Genomic DNA, 7457 nt, shown 5'->3' with positions numbered 1-7457 from the left:
CCATTTATAGTAAAGCATTTGTAGCCGAAAAAAACGACCATGTATAGTAAGGCGTTTTTACCGAAAAAAAACAACCATTTATTGTAAGGTATGACTATACATGGTCGTTTTTTTCGGCTTAAAACGCCTTACTATAAATGGTCATTTTTTTTCGGTAAAAAAACGCCTTACTATACATGGTCGTTTTTTTCGGCTTAAAACGCCTTACTATAAATGGTCATTTTTTTTCGGTAAAAAAACGCCTTACTATACATGGTCGTTTTTTTCGGCTTAAAACGCCTTACTATACTATGTCGCCTTACTATACATTGTCGTTTTTTTCGTCTAAAAACACAAAGCTGTGCCAGTTTCATGCCAAATCCGGGCCAGATGCCTTTGCTGACTGGGCTACTGTATATATTCAAAAGGCACCGTATAATTTCAGGTCATTGTAAGAAAGCAATGGCATATTTTACAGTCTGATCCGCCTTTAAGTAACATTTTAACCCCCTGGCGGTGCACAAAAAAGGAAGGAACCTCAGAGAGACCGTGTAGAAAACACACCACTATAGGCCACCTTCTCTTCCACCCACCTACGCCGGTAATCGGCCTCCTGGCAGTTGCAGACAACAAAACCAAACAAAACAAAATACCCCATCGGAGGCATTATATCTTGCAGTAGACGATCAGTCATTTTCGTTGTTACGTGTCTTTACGGTAAAACAAGTCGGGCGCTAAAGAAGACACGCATTCCCGTCCAGCTGTCGGCCAAACATTTCCTCCCACGGCGCTCTTTCGGCAAATCGGCTTCACTGTGTGCTTCTCCTTGTATCCAACAGGAGGCGACATCACACGCTAGAATGTGCTGAAATCATCCAAACTCCCGCAACACACCGCAACTGTTTTGTGCTTGCTCTCCCCTTTATTGACGATTATCAAAGCAAAGAGAACGGGAAACTCACTGGAGCAAACACGAAAAAAAAAATAAAGGAAGAATACGTCACAGGTAAGCGTGTATGTATATATTCACGTTTACACAGGCGTGTGCGTGCGCGCTCGAACGCGCGTGTGTGTTTGCGTGCGTGCGTGCGTGTGTGTGAGAGAGAGAGATTAATGGCAAATATTTTGAGTCAACAACAAAGAAAAAAAGAAGGATGGAAGAGAGGATGGAAGAATAAAAAGGAAAAAACGGAGGGACGGAAGACGGGGGAAAAAACGAAATAATGATAACCGTTTTGTATGTATGACCATTTCAACATCAAGCTACACAATTATACGTTACAAATAATGTCCTCATAAAAATGTATGTACGTTTCCCGGAGAAAACCAACGCAGGCCCAAGGGAGAACATGCAAACTCCACACAGGGAGGCTGGAGCTAGAATTGAACCCGGTACCTCTTCACTGTGAGGTCAACGATGGTCCCAGGCGGTCTTGGAGCCTCTCCTTGATGTCTCCAGGCAGCAGGCGGGGTCCAACCTGAACTGGTCACCAGCCAATCACAGTGCACACATTGATAAACAAAACTTTCACTCTCACAATCACACTTAGGAACAATTTAGAGCGAGGATAGCACCGGTACCATCATGAACAACTCAATCAGGTGTGTTGGAGTTCATCCCCAGTTGTAAGCATAAAATGATAGATAAGAGTCTATACCGTACTGAACAGGTACATAAAAATAATACACTCTAATAGTTTCACCTTTAACCTGATGACTCATACTGTGTGTGTGTGTGGTGAGTTAGCCACAAGATGCCAGCAGGGTGCATAAGAACAGCTTCATAAGAAGTGCAAGAAATGTGTTGGTGAGCATTTGCCTTTCAAAATAATCATGATAAAAAAATCCGCTGAGTGACTGGATGGGGGGTGGGGGGGGGGCATGGTTGTATCTACTTGTCAAAACTCAACACAAAGACACCCGCTTGGCCCCGAGCGAACACAGACAACATTTAGTTGAATGTGAATGTGCGTTCGGATCTCGAAAAGGCGATCAGGAACCCACGGCGCCGGCCAGCGAAGCAGCTGGCCGAGGTTTTTGTGTTCCCTCATGCTCTTTGTGAATATGCATCAGTGACGTCGCCGCTCGGAGCTGCCAGTTAGCCTTTGGAGATGATCCGGCTCCAGGACCCCATGGCAATTCCAGGCATATGCTTGCCTGTCACCTGCTGAGTATATTCCAGCGACTGAAAGTGAGTCGACGCAAACACGCCGGCGCTTCGGTGGCGAGCTACGCGGGGCATCAAAAGATTTGCCGCTTTTCAAAGCCAAACACAAGATGAGGTATGGTATCGCGATCTCGTGACTGAAATGCAAATGGGGAAACGATGAAAAATGCAAGAGTGGGAGGGCGACTATCGTGTGAATGCCAAAAGGCCAGTCACGCTTGAGTTTTTGGGGCTCAATTATTTGACAGCATCGCGTCATGTTTTCGTGTCCTCAACATGAAACGTCCTTGAGTCATTTTCAACTCACATTTCGGAGTTACACAATGAACGATACTGCGGTTCATGATTTACACGCCTGTAAAGGCTACTTCAGACATTTGTTTCTAAACTCATGACACTATGCTGAAGCGTCAAACATGTTTTCACGATTTTGTTTTCCTGCTATTTTTTTTTTTTAGCTGTGGCTAAGTATAAGTTGTTCCATCAGAGGCTATCCTCGTTACTGAGTTCTAATAAAATAAACATCATAATAAAATAAACAATAAAAATGAATAAAAATAACTACAATAATAATAATAATAATAATAATTAAATGATGTGAAAGACAATTGTAAATAGCACTGCGATTTATCCATTTTGTGTTTATATTGCACTTAATTGAACGGTGTTTGTTGTTTTTTTTCCTTCTTTCTACCTACATTCTTGCTGCTGGAGGCTGTAAATTTCCCCAGTGTGGGACAAATAAAGGATATCTTAATTATTTGGCCCATTTCTACCGCGACAGCATGCAGTTGGCTAGCTACGATGAGAAATGCATTTTCCTGGAATACCACCATTTACAGAACAGTGACATTATTTCATGACTACTGTTAATGTTAATGTCAACACGTAAAGCACTGCATTTGAGCACGCTTGCTGAAATGTCTGTCGTGCAATAGGAGCCAAAGTCTGTCCAACCCGTGCCGCTAATAAACGGTAAACTTGCCCCAAAGTGTCTCCGTTACGCGGCCCTACAGACAGACGCAGCACCAAGTGTGACGTATTGAACGAGTCCACCGTGTCCGGTAGCCTGTTAGCCTGCAAGCTAGCTGGTGGCTAGTGCCTCTCGTCACGACAATGACTTGGCGCGATTCACGTATTCCAGTCACCCCCCAAGCGTTAAGCGGACATAGAGAGGGATGTGTAAACATATGCTAGCTAGACGCACAAAACATATTTGAGTGACAATTGACAGCTAAGCGGGGCGTGTTTTTAGCGCATAGCATCAGCAAGGATCACTGCATTGTGATAGAATTCAGATAGCATGTAGGAGGGGTAAAACTACGGTTTTTAATTTTATTCTTAAAAAAAAAACGTTTCTTACACTTCCATGCTTAATCTTATTCACATTTCTTTAAAAAATAAAAGCACATTAGAGAGAGACAAATATTTAAAAACAACAGTTTCCCTCTTCCATCTGTATGAAGTACAGAATACGTCAATAAATATTTGAATCAATACCTTTTTGATGCAGATCTTTTTCAATATACAAGCACACACTCCCTACGACATCGGCTCCAACGCCACCACGGAAATTTATCACATTTTCAAACGGTTCCAAGAAGTCTTAACATGGCCAAGACATACTTAGGTCAAAATAACGCTTGAGTCAAGAATAAATCCTATAGCACACTTTAAATAGGCAATTTTTTTGTTTCTAATCTGTGTATCCAACTGGGGTTGAATGGGTCAAATAGTGGTGAGGCCAGATTATACAGTCACCGCTTTTGCAAAAAAATGATGAGGACACGCCTCTTAAGTCGTGAGGGCCTCTCTCTCGGCACTGAAACGTGAAGGAGCAAGCCCGTAAGAGGTCGAGTGGATTTGCGCGCTTAAACCTGACCGCGACGGGCGGATTGTGTATGGCTGCAGGGCCAACATCCTGCTAAAAATCAAGCAATTTCACAGTGAGCAGTCGGCTGTCATCACATCATTCCCAAACTCGAGCTCACATCAGCCGCTGCGGTATCGTCACGTGTGGCTCTGGCACGATAACAGAACAAAATGGCCGGCGGTTGCCTATGCTAAATAGTGAACAGGAGATGTTACGCTTATATAGACAGAAGGGCGCTTTTGACGGCGACATGAGTTGCTTAAAGTTTTATAATGACCATAAAAATCTGTGCTAATTGAGTAGTCAGCCCATCGATTGGATTTGACATTATGTTAGCCTAAATGTTAGGCTCGGCGATCGGAAGAGGCAATCCCTCCCGTTGCTACTCCCACAAGGATCGCGTTGTTAAACGCCCGGTCGCTGACGAACAAGACCCATATTCTCAGGGAGTATTTCCTTTCCAATGACTTGGATTTTCTGTGTCTGACGGAGACTTGGGCAGGTACTGGCGAGTACAACGCTTCGATTGAATTGTTGCCACCTGACTGTGGTTTTCTCGATGCCCCGAGGACATCAGGCCGTGGTGGAGGTACGGTGAGCATCGTTAAGAACAATTTCAAATGTAAACGGTGCACATTCACCACATCGGCCACCAGCTTTGGAGCAACCTTCTTTGAAGTTGGTCGTGTTTTCCCGGTGCTTTGTGCTTTTACCGTCCTCCTAAATACAACAAAGACTTTTTAAGCGACTTTTCAACTTTTCTTGCGGAAATCAGGCTGAGATATGATCATATCCTCCTATCCATGTGTGCTGTCCGGAAAAACCGCTAGCAAAAGACTTCTTAGGACTCTTTGAATTTTGTACAGTATGTGACCAGCCCGACACATGAACAAGGACATATTTTAGACCTTGTCCTTGCTCATGGTCTACCGGTGTCAAATCTGGAAGTCCTTGAAAATGGGATTTCTGATCACATGGCAGTTTTATTTGACTGTAGTCTTATCGCATGCTGCTGTGAAATCTGGCGCGCCGAGTTGTAAACGCCGAATTTTTAGCCCTCGCACTGCTAGTCGTTTCTCTGATGCCTTTAATAACTTTTGCGTAGCCTCGTCTAACACATAAGAACTCGCCTCTTGGTTCGACTCGTTATGCCGTGCCATCCTGGATTTGGTGGCTCCTTCAAAAACCAAAACCTAAACCCGAGCCATGGTTTAACGACATTACCAGAGCAGCTAGGCAGGGATATCGCAAAGCTGAACGCAAGTGGAAAAAAGACAAAGTGCATGTCTCTTATCAAATTTAGAAAGACTGCTGGCGTAACTACCAGCTCAAAGTGAAAGAAGCCAAAAGAGAATATCTGTCGGATCTTATTGTAGCTAACCGTCACAACCCACGCGCACTATTTAAAACGATAGATTCTGTACTCAAACCCCTTCTGCCCATTTGCTCGGATTCTTCACCCGAGATGTGCAACAGATTCCTTCAGTTTTTCATTGATAAGGTCTCTACAGCTAGGACTCCGGTCTCAAATCCCGCATCTGACCCCCCTGTCCATGTTCTATGTTCAGCTGTACTAAATTCTTTTGAAACTGTGTCCTTGGCGCTTTTGGAGGATGTAGTTCGCCAGACAAAGCCATCTGGCTCCCCTTGCGACTCTTCCCCCGCACTTCTTTCAGGAGGTTCTCCCGAGCGTTGGCGCATCGGTCTTGCATATCATCAACAGCAGCCTCTCTTCTGGTGTAATTCCCCAACAGTTTAAACATGCTGTGGTCCAACCCTTGATCAAGAAACCTGGTCTTGATCCAGATGTGTTGTCAAGTTTCAGACCTATTTCCAAACTGCCTTTCATTTCCAAAATTCTGGAAAAAGTGGTGCACATGCAGTTGAAACCTTTCTTGGATGAACATCTTGGAGGTCTTCCAGTCAGGTTTCAAGACGATGCATAGCACAGAGTCAGCCCTGTTATGCGTTTCTAATGACGTCCTCCTGGCAAATGACTCTGGAGACCACGTGTGTCTGGTCTTATTGGACTTAACTGCAGCATTTGATACAGTGGATCACGGTATTCTGCTGACAAGTTTGCAGCACTTGGTGGGCATTGGTGGCAGTGCTCTTGAGTGGTTTATAGTCATATCTAGCTGACAGAACCTTTTGTGTCAGCCTTGGCTGCTCTGAGTCACGCACTGCTCCACTGGCATGTGGTGTTCCACAGGGCTCAATTCTGGGGCCTCTGCTGTTCTCGCTGTATCTGCTCCCATTGGGTTCCATCTTAAGGAAACATGGTATTCCCTTCCACTGCTATGCAGATGACTGCATAGCAGTCTATGTCTATGTCCCACTGAGAAAGAAAGACGCCTTCTCATTAAGGCCACTCCTATCCTGTCTGGAAGAAATCAAAACCTGGATGGGACAAAATTTCTGGAAATTCAACGAAAAGAAGACAGAGGTGATGTTGTTTGGTCCCAGTGGCCCTTGTACATTCCATCCTGTAGACTAGAGTTATTTTCAAGATCCTCCTCTTTGTTTTCAAATCTCTGAATAATCTCGCGCCACCGTACCTCTCTGAGCTCATCCGCCCGACACACCTGCCCGACGCCTCAGGTCTGTGGACCAGTCTTTGTTAGAAGTACCAAGAACTAAACTGAGGCTCAGAGGGGATGGAGCCTTTTCTGTTGCGGGTCCCTCTCTCTGGAATGACCTCCCACTGAACATTCGGCAAGCCTCCTCGCTGCCCATCTTCAAAGCCCTCCTCAAAACTCACTTGTATTCTTTGGCATTCGACTCAGCATGACTTGAATTTGTTCTTGATTTTACTGCTTGGTGCTTTCTACCGCCTTTATTGCCGATTTGTCTTACTGTTTATTGTGCATGTTTAATTGCTCCATGTACAGCACTTTGTATGCAGCGATGGCTGTTTGAAAGTGCTCGAGAAATACTCTTGACTTGACTTAAAGCTAGCGGTCTTTTGCTGGATGAAATGAGATGGTTTGGGTATTGACGATTTGGGTAATTGAAGATGAAGTGTTAGGGTTATGAATGTTGCACTTTCCTAAGAGATGATTTAAACTGTAGATGTTTCATTTTAGATATGGTTAAATCTGTTCCTTTATTTACTTAAAAAAAGACAAGCAGTTTTCAAACCAAACCATGACGTTAGAACCAAGGTATCATACAGAATTGTACAATCGATGCTAAGTGTTAGCCCGCCAATGCCGTTTTCCATTATGTGTTAGCATTAAGATAACTGGGGCGGTGGCGCGTCCTTAAGTTTGTCCCCTTCGAGAATCCGTAGCAGACAGATGTTAAGATATAGATTGAAGATCTTTCAAAATTGTACGTTGATGCGGGAGAACATTTGTTTGCAAATTATTGTTTTTTTTTAATGAATAAACATTGACATTATTTTTTGTTTATTCTCTTTGTTTTATGCTTACTTTG

Source organism: Hippocampus zosterae, chromosome 1 (assembly GCF_025434085.1).
Source record: "Hippocampus zosterae strain Florida chromosome 1, ASM2543408v3, whole genome shotgun sequence".
NCBI classification, from domain to species: domain Eukaryota; kingdom Metazoa; phylum Chordata; class Actinopteri; order Syngnathiformes; family Syngnathidae; genus Hippocampus; species Hippocampus zosterae.
The sequence above is the reverse complement of the archived record's forward strand: the minus strand, read 5'-3'. Positions refer to the sequence as shown.